Source organism: Bidens hawaiensis, unplaced genomic scaffold (assembly GCF_021521415.1).
Source record: "Bidens hawaiensis isolate Kalapana, Puna unplaced genomic scaffold, B.hawaiensis_p1.1 tig00010125_1, whole genome shotgun sequence".
In the NCBI taxonomy this organism is placed as follows: domain Eukaryota; kingdom Viridiplantae; phylum Streptophyta; class Magnoliopsida; order Asterales; family Asteraceae; genus Bidens; species Bidens hawaiensis.
In genome coordinates, this window is record NW_027491764.1 from 644,289 (window position 1) to 670,615 (window position 26,327).

Genomic DNA, 26,327 nt, shown 5'->3' on the forward strand with positions numbered 1-26,327 from the left:
TACCCGTTTAGAATCTCTCGTCTTGGTAAGCTATATATTATATATAAGTATTTATATTTTATAAAAGTTCAAAAATTAACCCTAAAATGATTAAAACCCCCGATTAAAGTAAAACAACGATTCATTATTAGAAACATTTGTGTCCATGGATCGATACTTGGTTCTTACTAATACTATTCTACATATACGATAGGTACACTTGCCTATTTTGTGTGTGTTTGGTCTTTGTAGAAATCACTTTTATAAATTTAAAACACGATCTTGTGCAAAAGCTAAATATCCAATCTATCATATTTCACAAGCCACACTCGCACACGCATCACCACCATTCCTGGTCGATTGGCATATTGGTTAATTATGAACTATGATTCTGATTTGAATGAATTGAATATGGGAAACCATATTGTTAAGATAACACCACAATTAGTTCATGAGGCTTTTGGGATACCAAATTGTGGAGAAACAGTGGTAGAAAAAAACAGACCAAGAGTAGGCTTAAGCATTTGTGCAGATATGTTTATAAATCAATTTGAACATTCAAGGATAAGTATTCAAAACGTGTTAGATAGAATGGAAAAACATACTGGAAAAAGAGAAGAGTTTAAACAAAATTTCCTTGTGTTATTCAACACATGCATTGAGTTGACAACAAAATATGCAACAGTCAATTTAATGTTCGTCACATCAATTGATGACTTTTCAAAAATTTCAAAAATGAATTGGTGCAGCTACATGATTCATAATTTGAAGAGATCAAAAAATGAGTGGAAAGGTATAAAAGAAAATGGAAAACAAGAACAATTAAATGGTCCGACAACATTACTTACAGTGATTTACACAAACGAGTATCAGAATCGTCATGGATCATTTAAGAAGCCAATCAAAACACCAGCAGTTAGCTACATAACCTCAGCAACTCTTGCTAGCATAGATAGCTGCTTGTATAATAATGGTCCATTAACTGATACCGAGAAGGACAACGAAGACTCAAGTAAGTAACTATTACTTTATAATGTTAAATATATGACTACTGATGCAATATTAATTTTTATCTTTGAAAATACTAAAACCGTGAATGATGGTCCTTCAAATTTTGAACCAACTAAAAAGGGTAAGGTTCTGATGATCAGTGCAGCTTGCAATGAAAAATAAATAAACAATGAACAAGTTATTGAACATGCAACAAGCCATACTCAGTTAGTGGAAAAAAATGTGATTGAAGTGGATAATGCTATGATGAACACCACTGCTTGCAATGAAAAAGAAAAAAACAATGAACAAGTTAGAGAACATGCAAAAAGCCATGTTCATTTAGTGGAAAAAATTGTGATTGAATTGGACAATGCTATGATAAACACTAATGCTGCCAAGGATAACGAAAGAGTGGAAAATCATCATGGTGAAGTGGAAGAAAATTTCCAGATGCCTATAGGGACGACAACTCAAGAAATAATAGAGTACTACACTACCCAACCACAGTTGTCTGGATTGTCTGCATATATGCCTAAAGAACCTTTCACCAAAGAGGAATAGGTAACAGTTATAAACATACAAATCATTTTATAGTAAAAATATTAACATAAATATTTATTGCAGAATTGGAATAAATTAGTGGACAACACATTAGAGGCATTTGATAAAACTGTCTCTGAAATCAATGAGTTGGTAAAGTGAGGTAAATAAAAACATGGATCAAACATATGGTTATTTGACAGGTGTTGTGCTTAGGAAGCTGAATTCAATCAAAAGGATTGTTCAAAAGAAACACCATTTGGATCTCAATCTGAAGGAGGAAGTCTTAATGAATCAGGTAAACACCATCTGTTTATTTTATTATATAACCATACCTAACCCACACTTTGTATAAAATTATAGTTGCAGCAGTTGATCTTTCAATAAATCAAAACAACTATGGTGTGGATTCATGGTATGCTAACAAGAAAGACAATGAAGGTAAAACTAGTACGTTCTAATACGTTCTAATACATTTTCAATAAAAATTTTAAACACGTGCTTATATGTTCTGATAAAAAGATGCTATGAACCACGACCATGAGAATCAGAAAAATGTTGAGAATCAGTGGGGAGAAATAAAAAAATCAAGGTAAAACATCTATTATATACGTCCTAATACGTTTTAATTGTTTTTGTTTATTATGTAACTAAATCAAAAAAGATGATGTGAGCAAAGTTGATGTGAGCCAAGCCCATGAGAATCAAAACATCTTAACCAATGAGGTAGAGAAAGATGTTGAGAATCAAGGGAGAGTAACAAATGAGAATGAAAAAAAACAAGGTATATACGTTCTTATACGTTCCACTCCTTTACATTTTAAACTTTTTTATTTATTATTTATTTAAATGATAAAAGATGATATGAGCAAAGAAGATGTGAGCCTAGACCATGAGAATCAAAAAATATTAAACAATGAGATAGAAAAAGGTGTTGAGAATCAAGGGAGAGTTACCAGTGATAAAGAAAAAATCCAAGGTAAAACATCTTTTATATACGTTCTTATAAATTCTAATCCTCTGCATTTTAAACTTTTTTATTTATTATTTATTTAAATGACAAAGATGATGTGAGCAAAGAAGATGTGAGGCAAGAGGATGAGTATAAAAAAAAAACTTAACCAATGATGTTGAGAATCAAATGGGAGTAACAAAGGAGCAATGAAAAAATCAAGGTAAAAAGCATCTCCATATGTTCTAATACGTTCTACATTTTACATTTTTTTATTTCTTATGTATTTAAATGAAGATGATTTGAGCAAAGAAGATGTGAGATAAGACCATGAGAATCAAAAAAGTTTAACCAGTGAGGTAGAAAAGAATGTTGAGAAGCAAGTGGGAGTAATCAAGGAGCAAGAAAAAAAACAAGGCAAAAAACATCCCCTATATACGTTCTAATACATTCTAAGATAGTAACTTTTTTTTGGTTTCATTATTAAATCTTGTTACATTTATTATTAGAACTGTTTGAAGATGATGTTAACCAGAAAGTTGAAAAAGACGATGAGTCTCATGAGGGCTTTAAAGACGGGAAAGATAAAACTCAAGGTAAGGGAAGGTCTGTTATTACCGGTTTTCTTATACGTTCCACTACGTTCTACCATAAAAATAATCATTTTTAACGCAAAAAAATATAGAATTGATTGAAGACGAAAAAGATGAAACTGAAGGTAAAACCAATCTTCCAATTGCAGCGAGTGACACATTGACTAATGAAATATAAATGGCAGATCCCAGGATCATTTATTTGATGGGACATGGATTTGAGTTTGACAAATTGGCTATGTTGACTGATGAAGAGCTGGATTCTATGTTTGAAAATAAAAGATAAGAGATAAGAAAGCAAAGGGAGAAAAGAGACAGACTTACACAACACTATCTTAAATATCTCAGAGTTAACAACTTCTCTGATAAACACCTGAATCACATGAACTTTGAAGATTTGGAAAGTATGTACAAGACTACAAAAGAAGAGATTCAAGAAAAAGAGAAGCAGAGGATGAAAATAAAGTTTGCTGACAATCAGGAACGAACCAATGAATTATATAAAAGATTTGGAGAGAAGTGTGGGTTCCTTATTGATCATGGAGTAAACTATGAGATTGTTGATGCCATGAGCAAAAAGGAAGTGAAAGAGAATTTCAAGAAAATTTCAAAGAAAGTACAAAGTGGTAAATAATCCCCTAATTTTTAATTGTTTTTTTTATCACAAAGAATGCTTAAACATTCTAATACGTTCTAATATAAAACCAAAATTTTAATTGCAGAAAAAGATCCATTGAATGATGTAGTTGACAAGGGATGTGAGAATGACGATGGTATAAGACAAACAGCTGATATAATTCAAGGTAATTTTTTTTAAAAACTATAGATTATAATACACTAAAAGTAAAAAAAACTTATAAAAAAATTGTAGTTACAGAATTTGAAGAAATGATTAAAGAAGAAGATATAGTTAAGGTACACAAAATTTATTTATAACTTAATAGCAATATTTGTTTACGAATATGTAAAACATCCTATATTGTGATAATATTTATTGTAGGAGATGAGAAAGCAGGTAATGATACAGTTGATTTTGAGAATAGATGTACATCAACACAAAAATATGCTAAAAGACAAACAGAAGAAACCATTCGAGGTAATCAATTAAAAAAATGTTGTTTTAAAATAGTATTTTCATAATACACTAACAATAAAAATTTAAAACACAAAAAATGGTAAGTAGTTAGAGAAGTGGAAGAATTAAATGCAGAAATTTATGACAAAAAAAGTATCAACGACTCTACTCAAGGTATTAAAAAGTTTTATATATACAATCACATAAACACACAGAAAAAAATGTATATTATAACTTAGTTGTATTATAGGGCTTGATGATGTTAATGTTGAATAAAATTATGAATACGACAGTGAAGATTTGGATTCAGTGATAATGAAAAAATCCGTTTTTCAATCAATCAGCAGCATTTACAACTCCTGAATCTAAATCAAAAAAATTACCCCTAGTTGCTGCATCTCCTACACCAGTTGCAAGTTATCATAAAATAGATAAACTACAACGTGAAGAAAAAGAAAAAAAACTAGCACCAGCCTTGAAATAACCTTACCTGAACCGGGAAATTGGAATGACTGAAAAAATAACAGTTGATGAGCGAATTGTCTCACGATTTGTTATTGGTGATCAAAAAATAAAATGGAAGTGATTTACAAGTCAGTGTTCATCACTGCTTTCAAGTTTGTGTTTGAATGCTTTTGCCCAGATATATACATCTCGGCTGGTGCTATGGACATTTGCATAGAGTTGTTGAATCATGAAGAGAAGAAGAGAGATGAAAAATAATCCCCGTTAAGGTTTTTTGCTTCATCAACAATTATAGTAACTATTACACCTTTATTTATACATTAACAAAATTTATATACATATTAATGATAAACAATTTTCATTTTGATACATGAAGCCAAGTAATTACTATTTAAAGGAAGATAACATCAGCAATTATAAAATACTGGAAGTTTTCACGGACAACCTTGAGAAGATAATGGCTTTACACAAATACAAGTCACTTGAACCAGTTACGCTGTTTGTTGTGCTAGTACTTTATGAATACCATTTTTATGTGGTTGTTTTCAATATGAAAACATGTACGATCGAGCTGATTGACAACATGGCTGACGGTGATATATCAAAAATGCGTGCTTTAAATTAGTTCAAGAAAAAGCAAAAGTTACAAAAAAAGCTTTGGAAATAAGATACAAGGGTGTCCCAGAAAAACTGGTAAACATTTAAACATTCTGAAAACTGATTTAATGAATATAGCAAAAAAAATAAAAAATGAAATACATTGATTGCCAGCAGAGGGATATTTTTTGCATGTACTTATTGAGGAAGAAGCACCCGATTTCATCAAGGTTGGAGATATCAGAAATCAAAAGGCTGCAGATGGATTGGAGAACGAAAAGAAACGACCTCGATTGTGGTTTCTTCGCTATAAGACACATGGAAACTTACAAGGGGAAGTATCCATGGACATGCTGATTTTATAAAGAGAGTCCAAGGCAGAAACGACAACTAAACGATTTGAGGATAAAATACATGTCAAGGTGTTACTGTCCGATATCAACAAAGCCAAGACCGATTTATTTAGACTGGAAAAGGAATATGATGCATTATCTGATGACAAAACACTGTTTAGTTTCAATAAAATAACTGCTAAAATTGATGAGAGGCCAGATGAATAGAACTGAGGTCAGAAGATCGGGAAACCTTGATATCTTTATTATGTTTGTATGGAAATGACTACTTTTTTCTTTATTTTGCTTATACATTCTACCAGAAAAAGATATAGTTTTAATTAGGTTTTTCTTATACGTTCTAAGACATTTAATACAATCTAATACATCTTTCACTAAAATTTATTAACACGTTCTTATACGCTCAAATTAAAAGATATAGTTTTAATAGGTTTATGATTATACATTCTTATAGTTTTAAGATGCTTGTAAAACCCAAACCACACTCTTATACATTCTAACTAAAACACAACTATCTTATTTTGCTTATATGTATTACCAGACCTTGATGTTTTAGGTGTATTAACAAATTGTTTATAAGATAACATAGAGTTATTCATCAAGTATACAAAAAACATTAATAGAAAATAGCATACCATAAAAACATAGAAAGTTATCAAAACCACAAAACACATAAAAAAGACAAAAAAAAAAAACACACAACAACTACTGGGCAATCAGAAAACACAGCCTAAATTCCATTTATTACATGATAGATTTAAGAAACTCGGTCTTTAATTCAATAGAGCAGTTCAGAAGTTTTATCTCCTTGCACAAATCTTTCAACTCGTCTACTTCCTTTTTCTCGGTGTCAACCAAAAACAAAGCACACAAATAGTTAATAGTACTACCAGGCATTCTTACTAGAAAGTTTGTTATTTCATCCTTCATATCCATGTTTACACCAGCGGTTGTGACAAAGTGATCATGTAAAGCAGCACGATTCTTCGTATCTTCATGGATCTGCGCTTGAATCTGTTTCAATAGCAAATCCTTAGCTGATGAAGAAGATGGTGAAGATGAGGAACCCTGACAATCCATATCTTGTATGATGAATTTTGAAATTTGTGTGGGGAGGTGAAAGGTGTTGGGAAATGGAAGGTGTGGTTGTAATTAAATAGAAATACATCTGACAAAAAACCTACAGTAAAATCAATTATTGGGAATAGGGAAAGTCTTTCAAATATCAACAATGTGTTTAATAATTTAAATATTTGATAACTGTGAAACAACTTACACGTTCCGTTAACACGTTCCAGAAAAAAATGGTCATATATTAACCCTACTAAAAATAACATATATATGTAATTAGAAAAATCCACAACCAATTATAAGAAAAGTGAAAGACAAAGCAAAAATTAAATTTACAGAAAGAAAAAAGAATTAATTACAAGTTCCATTACATTCAACTACTCAAATTGGAAAAAAATTGGTAATGCAATCATGCCTACTTATGAGTTAATATGCCTACTCATAATTATACACAATTCAGAGATTAAGTAAATAATGTAATAACTTCATTCACCAACCAAGAATCTTAAAAGTCTATAAAAAGAGAGAAAACACAACAAACAAACACACACAAAAAAATTGAAAAAATAATGGATTCCGGAAATGTTACTGTGAAGAGCATCTTTAAAGCTCGAATCAACATTGAGCTTGAAAAAGATTGCAATCGGCTACGAGTGAGTGAATATACAAAGAGGAGTGTGAGAGATGAAGCCACTAAAAGTAATGATCTGTACCAAGAAGTTCTGAAACAACCTGATAGCACGTTCAAGACAGAGGTAATCACCTACCTGGAAAAGCAAGCTTCATGATATAGTCGGCTTCACAATGTTCTTGAGAGAACAGCTCAAAAGGTGTCATTTAGATGACTCTCTATGCCCCGTAAAAAGAAGAGAATTGTCCATTTATGGCGAGGAATAGGCCTCTATCCAGATGAGAGATTGAAGAAGAAAGCGGTGTGTGCCCTCGAAAGGTGGTTGCAACGGGCTTTTAAGAATTTCATTTGCGAAGTAGAGCCCAGCCCTTTTAAGGTGGGGAGCCTAAAGAAGTGTGTAGGGTCTAAATTCCTCTAAACGAGAGTCAGCCGAAGATGAGGGCATTCTTTCATCCTTCAGTTCAAAGCGCCAACAGGAATGGCTACGAAAAACGTAAACCATTTCTTACTTCCAAACAAAGTTTTAACGTTATCTATCAAATCCCAAATCTACCCGTTTTGGTGGAGTTTTTCATTGTCGGCCTGAAACTCATATTGTACAGCCAAGTGGAAAAACACCGAAGCACATAAATTAACGTAAATAAAGAAAAAGGGTTTTCTAGCTAATCGTGGATGGGTTCGGAAGAATTGAATTTGGTTTTTTTTAGACCATATCCCCGATGTACCGAAGCCCCATGCAATGCATATAATAGCTACGAGCTGCTGTAAGAGCTGTTGCGCGAGTACTGTATCACGAACTAACAAGAGAGGAACTACGAGCAGAAATCAGTAGTCACTATTCGACTTAAAAAAATTGATAAATCCAGAAAATGAATGAAAAATCTTCAGTCTCTTGAGCAGCCGTTCACATCAGGAATCATGGTTGTTGATGTAGTTGCTATTCTTTCTTTTTTTTCGTCTTGATTGGGTTGGTCTTCCGAGTTATCTAACTCAATTCCTAGTTCTAGTAGTACATCGTGATGTACACAGTTCAATCTATATCATAGTATCATTCGCCTATTCAATAACCTAATCATGAGGGTAGTCTTTTTTCTTTTGGATACGTACTGGAGTTCTAACATTTGAATTTCTCTTACATAGAAGATTTTTTCAAAGGATATCTTGTTCTTACTGGTTTGGTTATTTGGAGTACGCTTATTCATTTTCCTATGCATATCAAAGATACTAATCTCTGTGCTCTTTATCATTTTGAATTCCAAGAGGGATTGGCTTTTACTGAGAGAAGTTTTTTAGTCTAATAAGAGCTTAGGGGTACCGATGACCTGCAAATTTGGCTGGCTTGTAATTTTTAAATAAGTACTAAAAAGAAAGTATGAAATAATAGAAGCTCTGTTAGGTCTCTGGTTTGATGGTTGTACGTGCTAAAAATCCGGTACATTCTGTTTTGTTTCCCATCCCAGTCTTTCGCAACACTTCAGGTTTACTTGTTTTGTTAGGTCTCGACTTCTCGATTTGATCTTCAAAGTCTAAAAAGTCTTTATTAGTTATGTTTAGAGGGAAGTCTTCCTATTTCTTGTTTCGTTTATAGGTAGCCAGTCTTTACTTCACTCGACCCAAGCAATGCCCAAAGAGTCCCCTGTCTTTCTTGGTCGGACCAAGCCAACTATTTCCGACAAGTCTTTCCTAATTTTTAGAGCAAGAAGGGGAACTACAGGGATGAAATGAAAAGTGTTTCTCACGATTACGCCCAACAGCCCACTTGAGCAATTTTCCATTCTCCCATTGATTCCTATGAAGATAGGAAACTTGTATTTCTCCTTCACAAATTCATCTTTGTTTATGCTGCTAACTCTCAGTTTGGTCCTACTTCTGATTCATTTAGTTACTAAAAAAGGAGGAGGAAACTTAGTATCAAATGCTTGGCAATCCTTGGTAGAGCTTATTTATAATTTCGTGCTGAACCTGGTAAACGAACAAATAGGGGGTCTTTCCAGAAATGTTAAACAAAAGGTTTTCCCTTGCATCTTGGTCACTTTTACTTTTTTGTCTTCAGGGTATGATACCTTATAGCTTCACAGTTACAAGTCATTTTCTCATTACTTTAGGTCTCTCATTTTCTATTTTTATTGGCATTACTATAGTGGGATTTCAAAGAAATGGGCTTCATTTTTTAAACTTCTTATTACCCGCAGGAGTCCCACTGCCATTAGCACATTTTTTAGTACTCCTTGAGCTAATTTCTTGCTGTTTTCACGTATTAAGCTTAGGAATACGTTTATTTGCTAATATGATGGCCGGTCATAGTTTAGTAAAGATTTTAAGTGGGTTCACTTGGACTATGCTATGTATGAATGATATTTTGTATTTTATAGGGGATCTTGGTCCTTTATTTTAAGTGGGTTCTTGCATTAACCGGTCTGGAATTAGGTGTAGCTATATTACAAGCTTATGTTTTTATGATCTTAATCTGTATTTACTTGAATGATGCTATAAATCTCCATTAAAGTGGTTATTTATTTATAATTGAACAAAAGCGAGGAGGCGAAGCCGCATTACTGAATTGTAGAGGTGAAGGAACGAGAACTCCCCCCCCCCCCCGAATCGACAAAAAGATTCCGAGCACGTCTGGTTAAAGTATATCTTGTCTTTACCAAAGCGGCTAACAAGAATTGAAGTTTTGTGCATAACCGCGGGTTCTTCAATTTTATTTCTTCCTCATAGACGAAAGAAGTAAGGTGGTTTAATTTCTTTATCCGCTGATTGGAACTCCTTATAATTACCTATGCTTGATGTTATCATTTCCAGTTGTTCGATCCATTGTGATTTGGCTCCTTGGTGTGGAGAGATCTCTGCCATAAAAGAAAAGAGAGAGCTCGTAGCCCTTATTCTGCAGATCAAAGAGCGACTTAATTCCCCATTCATCCGAAATAGTATTTTAGTATAGAATAGAGGCATTGTGGGCCGACTACTATGACTACATGCGCATCTAGTGCAGTGGCTTGGAAGACAGCTACCTTGACCATCTTCCGAAGTTCTAATTAATTTACTGGTCAAAGGTGGGCCCCAGAGCGGTAGTCAAACGTGGGCGTGAATGCGAGATGCCAGCGGAATGATCGGCCAGACAGAGGCTAGGGCTCGTTCCTTCCCACCGCTTCCTTCCTTTGATTAGTTTTCTCTCTAGCTGACCTTTCCCTTTAATCACTGACAAAACCTACCTTTCATTTCTTCTTACCCATTGATGGTATTTCAACCACGATAATCTTGGAGGACTGGGTGAGAAAGGGTTCCCTTTTGCCAATAAACTTTTCCCGGCCTTCAATTCCCCCAAAGTGTCGCTTCAGCAAACATGGGTATTGAAAATCTTAAAAAGCCGTAGGTTCCAAATTTTAAAAGAATTCCCGCCAAGATGACGGATCCTGCCGTAGGTGCCTCTACATGAGCTTCGGGTAACCAAATATGAACTGGTTAGTGGGGAAAAAGTGGGCCGGGATTCAAAAGAATTAGGCGAAGTGTTTGTTCCTGAACGACGGAAGTGGAAAGACAATCTTAGACAAGGAGAAGAACGACAAATAGAATTGCACAAAAATATCAGCTTCCGTAATATCAATCTTCTATTGAAAGAAAAAGGTCATTTTCTTCCCGTCCCGGGTCATAGGTGCATCCACAGAAGAAGAAATCACAATGTATCTTGCTCGGCAGGTGTAGCTTGGAGTGAGAATGTAGCGGGGGTAAGGTAAGGAGGCCGGCAGAGAGGAAGGCAAACCGGCCTATTAAGCGTAGCTAAGCTAATATGTGCCGGAGAAAGCCAGGTGCCGTAGGTAAGATCTATTCGGCCCGGAGCATTGATTCCCCATAATGAATAGGCTAGCTCTATCTCTCAATTACCTATCCTGTGCTCGAGAAGGCCCCTCAGTTCCTCGGATAAGAGACTCAAGCTTGAAGGGGCCCAAGATATCCTTGACAAAAACTAGGGTTAGTGATGAATGGTTGTGTGGGGGTTTATAATGAACTTTGTGACTGGTGGTATGGGGGTTGTTTGATAAGTTTGGTTGGATTGTCTTTTGATGTGCGTAGCTTTTGGCTTGTATGAATCACTTATGAATCGGCTAATATAATATCTGTTTATTTACGATGCGTTATTCAGTAAAACATAATACCAAAAAAAAACAATTACACGTTCTACAACAAAAAAAACAAAAAAAAGAGTTTAAAAAAGAAAAATATAAACAGAACGAAACAGCTAAAAACTATTCTTCTCGGAGTTGGGGACAAGTTCGACTGTTATGACCCAGTTGATGACAAACTTTGCATTCTTTATAAATCTTCCCAGACCGAGCTATAGCTATCTCTTTCTGGGATTTTATCCTTTTATGTGACCCGCGGCCCTTTTTTTATACCACTAGGCACACGGACAGTCACCTCTGATGGTTGATCATACCCTAGAACAACAGCAAACCTATCCCTTTTTGATAAAGTAGTTCTTTTGTATCTTATCTCATCAGCTTGTTTGACCATTATATTCATTTGATCCCTGACTTTAATTAGTTCATGAACATCAGTTACATAGCTATTTATAAGATACTCACCGGCCAACGTTATTTCCCTTGAAATCTCTTTAATTTTGAAATTTTTCTCGTTACCAAAACTTGAAATTGGAGCAATTCTTGGATTTTTACCAGCATCTCTCTTCCAACGATCCAACATGTATTTCTTTGGGAATCTTGTAACTCTAAACAAATTTAAAATATATAGACAGTGACGACACAATAAACCATAATGCTCAAATCTTTTGCATGAACATGAAATGGTCGAATCAATTCCGTCCCCCGCATCCTTCTTAAACAAAACTTAACAGACAAAAAATATAAATACGTTAAACATCCTATTTCAAATCAATTAAAACACAAAAATAAATTAACACAAAAATATTACAAAAAGGTTTAAACGTTCTAGCACATTTAGTAAATAAAGAATTGAATCAATCTTACCTCCAAACATCCTGGGACATATGCATTAAAGTCAAATACAGAAAACCTCAAAAAATCTTCTTCTTCGGTTGATTTCAAACATGCAACACCGCTTCTAATATGATACATTTCATCTTGGAAATCATTAAAAATAGCCCTTGTATACATCAGTTCGGCTTCTTTCTCAAAATAATTTCACTAACCAAAGGAAGATGCGTGTACCTAGTATCATGATCATTCTTCCTAGCATTGTGCCTTTGAATCTCCATACAATGATCACAATGACTAAAGAACTCAACAAGTGATAATTGTGAGTTAGAAACTTGACAAACAAAATGATTTTCACTTTCTAATCTCGATGTGGTTCTCATAAGACCAGACAACGAATCATCCCTATAATAAGCAGGAATCCAATAATATCTCATTTCAAACATGTCAGACAACCATTTATTTGTTTCGAGATCATATTCCTTCATTATAAGTTCCCATTGCGTTTCGAATTCAGATTGAGATATTGCATCTGTCCAAACAATGTCACATATTTACGCTTGAAATCTTCATTGTTACAAAGGGCAACAACAACCTGATGTTACAAATTATATCATTCCAATTGAAAAATAAAAACTACTAAAAATACAAAATAATACGTTCTCATACGTTTAAAACTATGCAGTTTATATACTTATCACGCTAATATGTTTTAGAAGTTCTAAAACATTCTAACATGTTCTAATAATTTTCATAATGTTGTAACACAAAAAATCAAATTACCTTATCAGCAAGTTTTTTTTTTTTTGGGTAAAGGGTTTTACCCGGTTAAATTCATTCCACACAACCAACAAAGTACAAGTAATATGACAAAGTGCCATATTAGTTCTCATGTATGACATGCCATACAAGAGTAAACAAAACCAAAACCACCAAACAATGGTAAACACTGCTAAAGCCTACACAAGAACCAAAGAAACAAACATAATAAAAACATATCAACCATTATCATCAATTTGGTGGGAAACTCCTCTCGGAAAGTGCCAATCTTCGAGAACCCGATTGACCCGTTCAGAATTCTTGAACTTTAGTGTCATTAGCTTTAGGCGAGTACCCTTAATGATTTCGTTAGCAACAATCTTTGGAGTCTTCAAAGAGTTCCTGAAAAGCCGGTTATTTCGTACCTTCCAAATTACGTAAACCGAAGCCCCAAGTAACAGCCGATTAATAACATTATCAATAGAGTTGGACATTCCAAATTGAGACACATATTGAAGAATATTCGCCCAACCATTCATGCACCCCTGAAACTTACCTTTCATTTTGACAATACTCCAAACCTCAGAAGAGAACTTACACTCAAAGAAGAGATGATTTCGAGAATCCGGCTCTCCATTACATAAAAGGCAGCAATACAGGTTATGATTTGGATACCCACCAATTTTCCACCCCATTATACGATTCTGCGTGCTCAATCTATCATGAAGCACAATCCACAACATAAAGGAGTGTTTTGGAACACATTGAGAGAACCAAACAACATGCATCCAAGAAACCTTATCAGCCGGTATTCGAAGAAGTTGCCATATTCCTGAAGCCGAGATATTCATTGAAGTCCCATTCTCATCCATTACCACGATCTTGTCCCTCTTTTCCGGATAAATACTCACCTCCTTTAAGTTCGAAAGAATTGGGAATCTCGAAATCCAATCAGGCGGCCATCCCCAGTTATTATGATGAACAACATCATTGACACAGGTCTTTAAAGTCAAACCAGCCCCATGTATTGCTCTCGGGTTAATATAATCACTTAAAGGACATAAATCATCCCATTTATCATACCAAACTGAAGTAGATCTCCCATTACCGATTTCATGCCATATAAAATGTCTAATACGGGGACGAATCAGAAGAATTTTCCTCCACCCCCAAGTACAAGAGTTAGGAATCTGCAAGCTCCAAAAATTTCGCCCCTTCATTTTATACTCATGCATCCATTTAACCCACAACGAATTACGAACATTGATTAAACTCCAAATATGATAAACCAGAAGAGAGTTATTGACATCCCGGATACGCCGGATACCCAAACCACCTTCACTTTTCGGCTGACAAACAATATCCCAAGAAACTTTATGCTTTCCCTTTTTGTGTGCATAGTCCCAAAGGAAATTTTTAATCCGTTTTTCAAGATCAGCAATAAGTCTAGAAGGAAGTGAGAAAACAGCAGACCAGTAAATATATAAGGACGACAGAACAGACCTGACCAGCTGAAGTTTACCCGCAAAAGATAATGTTTTATTCTTCCAATCTCCAATCCGATTATCCATGCGATCCAGCAACCTCTTACAATCACGGTAATTTAGCCTCGTAGAAATAAGAGGAACTCCCAAGTATTTAACCGGGAGCCTACCTTCAACGAAGGGCAAAATATTCAAAATCCCACTTTTAACGCGATCCGAAACATTACAGAAAAACGCGGTACTTTTCGGTACACTAGGAGTAAGCCCGGACATATCTTTGAAATCATTCAGAGCCCCCATAATAGTTTTAGCAGAATCCACATCGCCTCGAGCAAACAGGAACAAATCATCCGCAAAGCAAATATTGATAATATTTAATTTTTCACAATGACGATGAAAACGAAACGAGCGTTCAATACGTACCTTTCGATGCAGAATTAACGTGAGAACTTGCATAACCAGCGTGAAAATATAAAGAGACATCGGATCACCCTGTCTTAGACCTCTTTTACCACTAAAGAACCCGTGTAAGTTCCCATTTATGGATATCGAAAAAGAAGAAGTGGTTATGCATTCCATTATCCAATGAATGATCCTATCGTGGAAACCATACCCATATAGAATATCACGAATGAAGTCCCAACTGACCGTATCGTAAGCTTTCTGAATATCAACTTTAAAAGCACATCTAGGCGGACCGTTATTAGTGTGATAATTATGCATTAATTCTTGGGTCAAAAGTATGTTATCAGAAATTCTACGCCCAGGAACAAACGCAGACTGATTGATATCAATTAACGACTCCAAACCCTTCATCATACGAACCGAGATAATCTTGGTAATGCATTTATATAAAGTGTTGCAGCACGAGATGGGACGAAAATCATTAGGAGTAAAAGTGGTGGTCACTTTGGGAATAAGGGCAATAATAGTGTGGTTTACCTGTTTAAGGAGACTTCCTTTTCTGAAAAATTCATGAACCGCCAAACAAACATCTTTCCCAACAATATCCCGAGAACTTTTAAAGAAGGCCGAGGAAAAACCATCAGGCCCCGGCGCTTTGGTATTCCCAATAGAGAAAAAAGCTTCCTTGATTTCCAAATCGGATATAGGTCTAACCATCAGCTCCGCCTGAGAGGCCGAGAGCTTAGTAGTAAAAATCTGATTATCTGGTTTTCTCAATGGTTGCATATCCGAACCAAAAATGTTCATAAAATGATTAACAAACACCGAAGGAACATCCAATCCCTTATATAATTGGCCCTGAACATCACTTATAGTATCAATACGACATCTATGGTTTCGCATTTTCAAAGAATTGTGAAAATACGCAGTGTTGGAATCACCAAGCTTTAACCAATCGACTTTAGCTTTTTGTTTTAGGAATTCTTCCTCATCTTTAGTTGCCTCATGATAAGCCTTAAGATAACTACTGTGCTCCCGAATCAACTCCAAATTAGTAGGGTCAATGTCAAGACGGGTTTGACAAGCATCAAGAAGGGTTCTTAGATCATTAACTTTCTTGTGGAGATTGCCTTGTCGGTGCAACAAAGAACGGATTGGATGTTTTAAGTTTTGGAGTTTCTTTACCACGCGAAACATGTAATAACCATTCACCTCAATTTTCCAGCCGTTAGCAATAATATCATTATAACCCGGTTTACCAATTAAGAAATTAGGGAATTTAAACGGTTTAGGCTTACCTTTAATAAGAGAGGGGAATTTCAATAAACATGAAGAGTGGTCTGAAATCCGGTATGGAAGGAACACCGCCGTTGAATCATTAAAAATATCCATGAATTTAGAGTTTCCCATCACCCTATCAAGCTTTTTGAAAAGACCCATATCCGTTCTCGGTTTATTGTTCCAAGTGAATTGGAGCCCGACCCCATTTATATCCTCAACTTCAATGTTCTTAACACAAGCACGAAAATCAAGCATCCCAGTGGATATTTTGGAAGAACCATGTAAGCTGTCTTCCAAATTAAGAGCACAATTAAAATCTCCTAGTAAAGCCCAAGGTTTACCACGAGTGAATTGTTTATGAACTGTAAGATTATGCCATAACTCCCTTCTTTTCAAATAACAATTTTCAGCATACACGAAAGAACAATACATCGCCTTATTATCCAACTTAAACTTTAACTGAACGTGAAGAACCTGGTTTGATTAATCAATAACCATTAGATCAACCAAATCCGTATTCCACCCCACAATAATCCGAGTACCTTTATCACAAACACTACCATTGCTAGTCCAATCCCAAGTGTTACAAATCTTCTTACAAACATCAAAAACCGAATTTAATTGTATGTGAGACTCAAGAATAGCACACACCTGAATATTATTATCTTGGATTACCATACGAACCTCTTTTTGTTTAAGAGGGCGGTTCAACCCTCTTATATTCCATGTAGCAATAGTACCCATTAAACACCCAATTCACCGGGTGTGCTTGCACCCTCAGAACCAATATCCGCTTTCATACTGTTTGCCACATCCGTAAAAAGCTCCTCCACATCATCCTCATCTTCATCACTTTCTGGTTCATCCACCAAATTACCAAACCGGTTACTAGTTTGGACATAATGCTTTTCCTTTGACTCAACCTCCACAGCCATAGAAGTTGTAGGTTTACCCACGGGATGATTAGTGTCTTGTCTTTGAGAGGATGGTTTATTTACAGGTTGTGTCACAGCAGGTTTAGCTACTGGTCGATAGACAAGATTATGTTTTTTTACTTGCGTAGTAACTTTTTTCTTTCCCTTCACCCTCTGGAAACCATCATCATTAGTGACTTTCATTGGTTCTTCATTTAACTTTTTATCATGAACTTGTTTCGGGCATTGAGTGTTCGAATGGCCAAACACTTCACATAAGGTACATCTGGGGGGCTCCCAATCATATTCAATCTTAATCTCCGAGATCTTGTTTGTCTCCCCCAACGTATCCGGAACAGCAACAACCAGCTTCCTTTTAATGTCCTGATTTGCATGAAGTTCAACTTGAACTCTCGCAAAACTACTTCTTCCCCACGATTCCTTACACATATTGGCAGTGTAAGAATCCACACTTATCGGATCCCCAATTCTTGAAGCGAGCATACTTAGACCCTCCTCAGTAAAGGCACCCAGAGGAATATTCTGTAATCTGACCCAAACCGGAACAGACCGTATATCCTCCTTTTCCAAATCTGACTCCAGAGTCCAAATATTAAGAATAATGGGGACATTCCTAATCATCCAAGGACCATCTTCAATCAGCTGCATCATCCCAACTTCCGTATGAAACTTGAAAAAGAAAAACCCTTTCGCATTCATCATAAGTCTCGTAAGCCCATATTTGTTCCAATTTTTCTTAGCAAAATACTCAACAACCGGAAAAGGAAGTCTGTTACCCAAAAAATAACCAAACAAAGTATTAGTAAACCTATCGTTAACTTTCTTGACAGATTCAACCGGGATAACCACATCAACTCCTTCCATTGTTGACTCCACATTTAATTTTCTTAATGTTACCTTAGTTGTCTTGTTTTCAAGTTGGACAACACTCACATACGAAGGCTTAGAATTTTCCATATGTTTATCCTTTCCTTCATCCCTTTGAATATTTAAAGAATCAGATCCAAAAACCTTGTTATCATCCAAAACAAAGGCTGAAAAACCTCCATCTTGTTGAATAGTTAACGAATCAGATCCAAGAACCTTGTTATCATTCGAAGCCACGGCTGAACAACCACCATCTTTGTTGATTACATCATTTAAAGGAACATTGAATGTTGTGTTTGCAGCAAACGAAACAGACGAACTCGTAGCATTAGGGTTTCCCGAGGAACCAGTTTTCAGAGCCCCCCTACGAGGAAGAACCCCATCAATGTTCGTGACCTGATTGGCTGAAAACCCTTGCTTGATACGATCAACAAATCCATCACCACCCTTCCGCTCCATGCAAAACCCTAGAACAAAAATAACACCCACGAACAAGAACCAAGAACAAGAACCAAAATTCCAATCAACAAATAACACCCAAGAACAAGAACCAAAATTCCAAACGAACCAAGATCACGTATCAAGATCACGGCTGGAAACCCTAATCTTGAATACCCGAACCAAGAACATCAGCAAGTTTTTTTTCATAATACCGATGTCTAGAGTTTGGGAAGACTGAGGAGATTGCTTGCTTCATAGCAGGATCTTGATCAGTAACAACCACCTTTGGGGCAATACCGAAAGAATCAAGAAAAACTTTCAAAAACCATGAATAAGATTCAATAGATTCAAATGATAACAACCCAACACCAACTGTAACATTTCGGCAGTGATTATCAATGACAGTAAATGGTACAAAAACCATCTTGTACCTGTAAAAACAAATTTATAAAAAAGAATTAAAAAAAATACAGCTGTAAAACTATTAAAAAGTAAAAAAAACAAATGTATTAAATTGACATACTTGTTGGTCTTAAATGTCGCATCAAATGATATAATATCTCCAAAAGCCAAGTAATTCTTCTTTGAAATCTCATCAGCCCAAAATAACCGATCTAACTCACCATTATTATTAACAGTGTACTTAAACGAATAATCATCACAACAGTTTTTCTTCCCACTTAATCTTTGTACAACCATTTCAGCATCATATTCACCGATAAAACAAGTTAAACTTTGTTTAAAATTCTTACAATCATCTTTTGTAGCCCCAACTTCCTCAAATCCTCCATACTTAGTCCTTAGAATATTAAACACCTTAACAGGACCCAAATTCAATGTTGACATCTCATATATAATATCTTGTTGTACATAAGTCAACTTTCTATTCGATCGAAGAAAATGCATATCATTTGAATCCACCATTTCATGATTATGTCCTTCAACAAATTCATTATTTCAAACCTCAAACCGTCATCGGATTTTAAAACAATTTGAGCTTGACAACCACACAAATTGTTGGTCTATTCCTTCTTTAATAATATGGTCTGTTTGAACCATCTTTCTTCGCCATGGAATCATAACTGTTTGGTGGTTTGTGACCTTATTTTGAACAAGTAAAATATTTAGACTTTAATAACTCATCATTCATGTAAGAACCTCCTTTACAAACACCAAACCCAGTTTTCTTTGCATATTCACAATTGAAATGATATGCATGATCAACGGATTCGAAAACCATTCCTTTCACAGGTTTACAAGAGGCATAACTTGTGGTATGACAACATCTGATGAAGGATCTGATTACAAAAACAAATTAAGTCATAAAATATAAACACCTCTGCTTACACGTTCTATTAAAATGTTCTACTAATACGTGCTAAACAAATAATCTATTTATTAATAAACATTTTACCATTCTAAAAACCCCCGTACGTTCTACCATGTTCTAACACTCAAAAAACAAAAAAAAAAACAACTAATCCTATTCACGAATTAATGTTAAAACACTTAATTTTAAAGTATAAAGCGAATCACTAGTAATTGACAAACTAAAAACAAAATATCGATCATGAATTTAACAGAAAAATAACCTAGGAATCCAAAAGATTCAGTTATCGTTCTATTAACACATTCTACTAATACGTCCTAAACTAGTCATCCATTCATAGGTAACACTATGCGATTCTACAAACCCTAATACGTTCTAATACGTTCAACTACTCAAAAAACAAAAGAAAACAATTCACGAATTGTTGTTAAACACATAAATTAAAGTCTAATCGAATCACAAGTAATTGACAAACTAAAAACACAATATCGATCATGAATTGAACAGAAAATTAACCTAAAAATCCAAAAAAATTAAGTTATCAATCAATTAAACTAAATGCAGAGCTAAATAAATCAAAATTGATTAAAATTACACCAAGAATTACTTACTTTGATGATCGTAATACATGATGATCAAAATCAAACGAAGGCCGTCAAGTTAATTCGAATAAGCCAAATCGCCAATTGGTAATGTCAATTACGAAACACTTTTTGGATACATGATCAAATTGAATAAAACAGGGTATACTACAAAACAGTTTCTAAATATACAGGCGCGCATGATATTTTAAATACTGTAAAAAGTCAAATATACCCTTACTTTAACTTACGTAATCAAATTAAATAAATTTGTAATCAATGATCAAAACCCTCGCGTACGTAATGTACGATAAACAACTATTGTATTGAATCCTTTATATATATATATATGGTTTGGATTAAATACAAATGAAATTAACGTGCTAAACGTGAGAATCAAGTAGAGTAATTATATATACAAGTAGAACAATTATGTAATTACATCATAGATCTATTTACCAACTTGAAAGTGCCAAATGCAGTTAATTTGTACCAAACGATTTATTTACCAACTTTTAACCCAAAACAATCAAATTTAAGTTCCACAAAAACCCGAAGCAGTCTTTGATAAAAAAAACAAAGAAACTAAACATGATGAACTTTATTATATTTGAAAGTGATTGGTATATACAATCCTTACAATATAACACATATATGTATAGATTACTAAATTAACCGAAAAAATAAATAGATAGATATATATCATATATTTAAACTTTATAAATTTATATGAAATTGTACAAAAAGCCAATAGATAAATGGATTTATTTGTAAAAAATGGATCAACTTTTAAGCATATATTTATAATTTAATGGTTAAAAAAATTACTTCGTAAATTGAAAACATATTAGAGTTTTCTTTTTGTTTTTTTATTTACAATCTTCAACAATATACATAGTATAATACATTAATGATAACATTTCAAATTATATATTTTTCAATATTTAACAAACATTGTTTGTTGTTGATTTTTGAATTTCACTAAAAAATGTTGTGAAATATATTCTAACAATGTATAGTAGTATAATATGTAAATATTTATTTTTATAAAAGTGTATAAATATAATATAAATAGAGTTTAAAGAAAAGTGAATAATTTAATCATGTAATAAATATAATATAAATAGAGTGTAAAAAGAAAGTGGATAATTATTGATATATGACATATATTGGTTTTGGAGGGAAAACAATTGTAAGCATTAACCACAAACCGACATATGTCTACAATTATTTTACTTTATTATATTGGTATATATGTATATGTATGTAAGGGATGGTTTAGAAGAGAAATGAGATTATTGCGAGAAGTGTGAGAAACAGATATAAACCATTGATCGTGTTTAATTAATGGTATATAACAAGAATGGCAAACTGGTAATTAATGTGACACAACTATAACACTTTTGTAATTAAAAAGGTCAGAAGTGTCTTTTTTGTGTAGTCCTCGTCAAGTCAAAACATCGATATCTTTGGCATCTCCCCCTTTCAACGCCTTAATCAATGAGCTCCGGTACTTCCATGGAGCTGTGATTCAGAAAATATTTGAGCTTTAAGAGCTGAACTTACATTAGGGTATAAATAAAAGCCGTCCGACACTAATCATCTTCTCTGTCATGTGCTCAAAATTGGGATTTTTCAAGGTTTTGATTACATAAAAGTCGAGCAGGTAATTCGAATTTTCTGTGTTTTTTAGTCAATTTTACATATCATCTCTGACATTATTATTATATTACATACATACATTCGATTTGTCTTTATAGTGTTTATCATGGCTATAAGAATGTATGGACAAAAAATAGTGTTTTTTTATATGAATTACATACATGATACCATATGATCATACGTTTGAGTACAGTTTATTTTTTAAGATTTTAAATACTAGTTTAGTTGTTAGTGACTTTTAATATATATAGATATTACACACAATTTTTATGTCTTACATTGCAAAATCAATTTTTTATGTAAGTTTGTTGTGTTGGCAGGGATTTTGACAGTTGTATACATCGTATAGTATTGGTGTGAAGGCAACAAATTTTAATGGTGTAGAGAACTTGTTTAGTTGTGTAGGGAAACTTGCATGTAAGATAAAATTCACTACATAGGATATCAACTCGATAGTATGTAGTTTGTAAACTATATGTGTAAAACAACAACAAAAAAATGGTTTATATGAGTACTTTACGTTGTTATATATTATGTAGCTTAATTTGTTTATGTTGTGTATGGTATGGTACAATATGTTTTTTTTAATCTTCTATTTTCAATGGTATAATATATTTATTGTGTAGCTTCTGACTCATATATGATGTGTAATATTGTATGTAGTATGTAGGAAACATAATGGTGTTTTTTTAAAAAAAAATTGTGTATGGCAATAGTTGGTAATTGAATTTGATGTTGGCAATAGTTTTTAGTGGTGTGGGGAAGCTCGTAAGTTGTGTAGGGTAATTTGGTTTGTTGTGTACGGGAACTTGATATGGATTTTGTTGTGTAGGGAACTTGGTTTGTGGCGCAGATCGATATTTTATTATGGAAGTTACGGGTTATGTGTGGTGTAACCTCTTTATTGTGGTGATTGACATTAGGATTACTAGATGACTAATTATTTTTTTTCTATTTTGATTTTGTTTTGTAAACAGAGCGAGTAACATTTGGCGTTACTTATTTTGATATTGTATATTAATTAAAAAAACAAGCTGTTACTGTGCATTAGCCTTTTGTGGATATGAATGTAGACTTGTGTGTAGGATTAGCCAGAGGTGTCGGCCATCCCCTGTGAAATTTTTATTTCTAGTGTTAGATACACAATAAATCTCGACCGACTCATGTTGAATTTCAACACTGACCCCTGTAAAATACTAAGAAAAGAAGAGAAAACAAGGCGGAGAAAAAATTTCCTTCAATTCAGAGAGATTTGAATATATACTTAAATAACTTGGCACGTTTAGTTTGTTAGTTGAGGAGTCAACTTTAAATTCACCCTTTGTTAGTGCACGGTTTTGTGTCTCGAGTCTTCGTATATATCGTCTTTGTATTTATTATTATTATAATGGAAAAGATATTTATATTATTAAATTAGTTCGTTAATGTAAGGCTAGTTCGTTAAGGATGTTTAACGAAATAGCCAGTTTATCTAGTTTATCACCCATTTGTTAAGTATGTTTAACGAATGGGCTTGGAGTTCGTTATGTATGTTCCCATTCGTCATGGAATGTTGACGAATGGGCATAACAAACCAAGTGATTCGTTATGTGTTTTGATTTGTGTCTGTAATGTAACGAAGTGGATGCTAATTCATTACGGAATGTGTAACGAATTAGCTCCATCTTCTCTATATATTGAGGTTCATACCTCTGTTTAATTTAAGTTTTGATTCTAAAGTAACTACACTCCGTTCGTTTTGTTTCTCGATCAAACTTCGTTAATCTATTAATAATATACATAACATAATACAACTAATACAATATATATATATATATAACATAATTAAGTAGTAATCATGAACTAGATCCGATTACGGTTTTAGATCTAGGTTATTCTATTGTAGATCTGGACTAGATCCGTGTTTCAACAAGTGGTATCAGAGCTTTCGGCCGTTCGAATTTCTCTTGATTGTGTCATTTGATTGATAATTGAAGTATTTTCAAGTATTTTTGATTTTATTAAGTTTATGATGAATTCAATCAAATTAACTGATGATTTGGTTGATTATGGATTGAATTGAGTTGGATTTGTGTTTAGTAAGGTATTGGATTCGAGTGTGTGATTGGAATTGGTAATTGGTATCGATTCAGAGGCTAGTTTGGATATGAATTCGTACAGAACAAAGGATTGGTTTTGGGTTGATTGTGTTTGGATTTGGTTGATTGAGTGTAAGAGATGTTGTATTTTGGGTTCGCGATATGTGTACGAGTAATTTGATATATTACTTGGACGATTTGGTGTTGTATCGAGGTGGTATTACGGATTTGATGTGTGCGTGCTAGTGGTATAAAATATGAAAGGTTGGATGATTTGCTTTTGCACAAGATCGTGTTTTAAATTTATAAAAGTGATTTCTACAAAGACTAAACACACACAAAATAGGCAAGTGTACCTATCGTATATGTAGAATAGTATTGGTAAGAACCAAGTATCGATCCGTGGACACAAAGGTTTCTAAAAATAAATCATTGTTTTACTTCAATCGGAGGTTTTAATCATTTCGGGGTTGATTTTTAAACTTTTTATAAAATATAAATACTTATATATATATAATATATAGGTGACCGAGACAAGAGATTCTAAACGAGTTGTTCAATTATGCGAAGGTTACCATCTAAGATCAAGAATCCACTCCATTTTAGCATTGATAATTAATATGTAGACATGTGATAAACTTGCCGTAGCAATATATGATAGATAGCTCCTTAAGCCTTAAGTGAGCATCTTCGGCACTAAGGAGATGGTATGCGCATTTTAAAGTCCACCCTTTCCTAATGTAGATTTGAGTTGACAAGTAGTTTCGTAAAGTAGAAAGATTAGGATTGACTTCGATTTCTCAAATACCAATTCTAACAACTTCGGGTGGTTGTAGTTCATCACACAACCTCCCCTTGGTTGATTTATGTAGGTTATAATTACACATTCCATTAATATATGGTTTCTTTAACTAATTTGATATCCTAAGCAAAGCCATTTTCGGATTACCAAGGTTTAGAAAAATACACCATAACTTATATCTCATCATTTCTAAGTACAATATAAGGATCCATGTTTCGATAATGTATCAAAGTATTTCTATCTTTCAAGAACATGAATCGATCATGAACGATTGCCAAAGATATTGACAACCACCTACTTTGATTTAGTGATTTAAGATGGTGAAACATTTCTCATCAAAAGATAATTGTAATATAACCATGTACTTTACTCGACTACATCACATGTCTTGGTTAATTATCAAGTAAAACAAAGCTTCTTCATAGATTTTAGATGGTAAAAGGAGTTTAGCTCATAATGAGCATAGTGATAAACATTAAGATGATTGATAATAACAAATACATGATTAAACTTGGAACAATCTAACCAAATGTAGATGAATCCTTCTTCTTAATGATGGTTGATGATTAGTGGTGATGACCTCCAAACCTTCAAACTCTTCACTAGATCTTCAAAGCGAGTGTTAGTGTGTGTTTTTATAAGTGAAAACCGGAGAGAATTCTTTTCAAGGCACACCAAATGAGTGCAACATGAGCCACTATTTATAGGCATTATGGATGGTGAGGCACGGCCCCGTGCTTGATGAGCACGCCCCCGTGCATTTTTATGACATGTGCCAGATTTGTTTTGTCTTTTCTGTGACGTGGCCACGGCCCCGTGGTTGGTAGGCACGGCCTCGTGATTTTTAGTGACATGTGCTCAATTCTTCTTTGTCTTTTCTGTGTTCTCGTCCACGGACCCGTGCATGATGAGCACGGCCCCGTGCTTTTGCTTCCAGATTTTGTCTTTTCTTGTGTCAGAAGCATGGGAGCGTGTTTCTTGAGGCATGGGGGGCGTGTTTCTTTGTTTTCTTGTGTTTTCTTCTGTTTTTCTTCGTCTTTTTGCTTGTTTCTTTGTTTGAGGCTTGGTTTCACCTGAAATTATGTTTTATTATGATAAGTAGTTTTTTATGCTATGTTATTGGATAGAAATTGCTGTTTTTAGATATTATTTGTTGCCGAAAAGATGTATATTTATATGTACATCAAACATCCCCACACTTGAACATTGCTTGTCCTCAAGCAATCCTCTTATAAATATCCTCTAAAAACAGCAAATTTAGATCATAGCTACCCCTTAAGTGAGCTTCAAGAAGACGAAACAAAATAACCAATCTTTATGTTAGTGATAAAAGAGAGAACTTTTGTTTTTATGAGTTTCCGTTTATGCAAAACGTCACGTTCTCACAATGTTCACTCACACTCGGTTTATATTTGATCATACCTGTGATGTAAGTTTGTGAACACTCTTAGCCAAAATGCAACCTATGATAAATACGCTTGTAACAAGTTCAAATCTC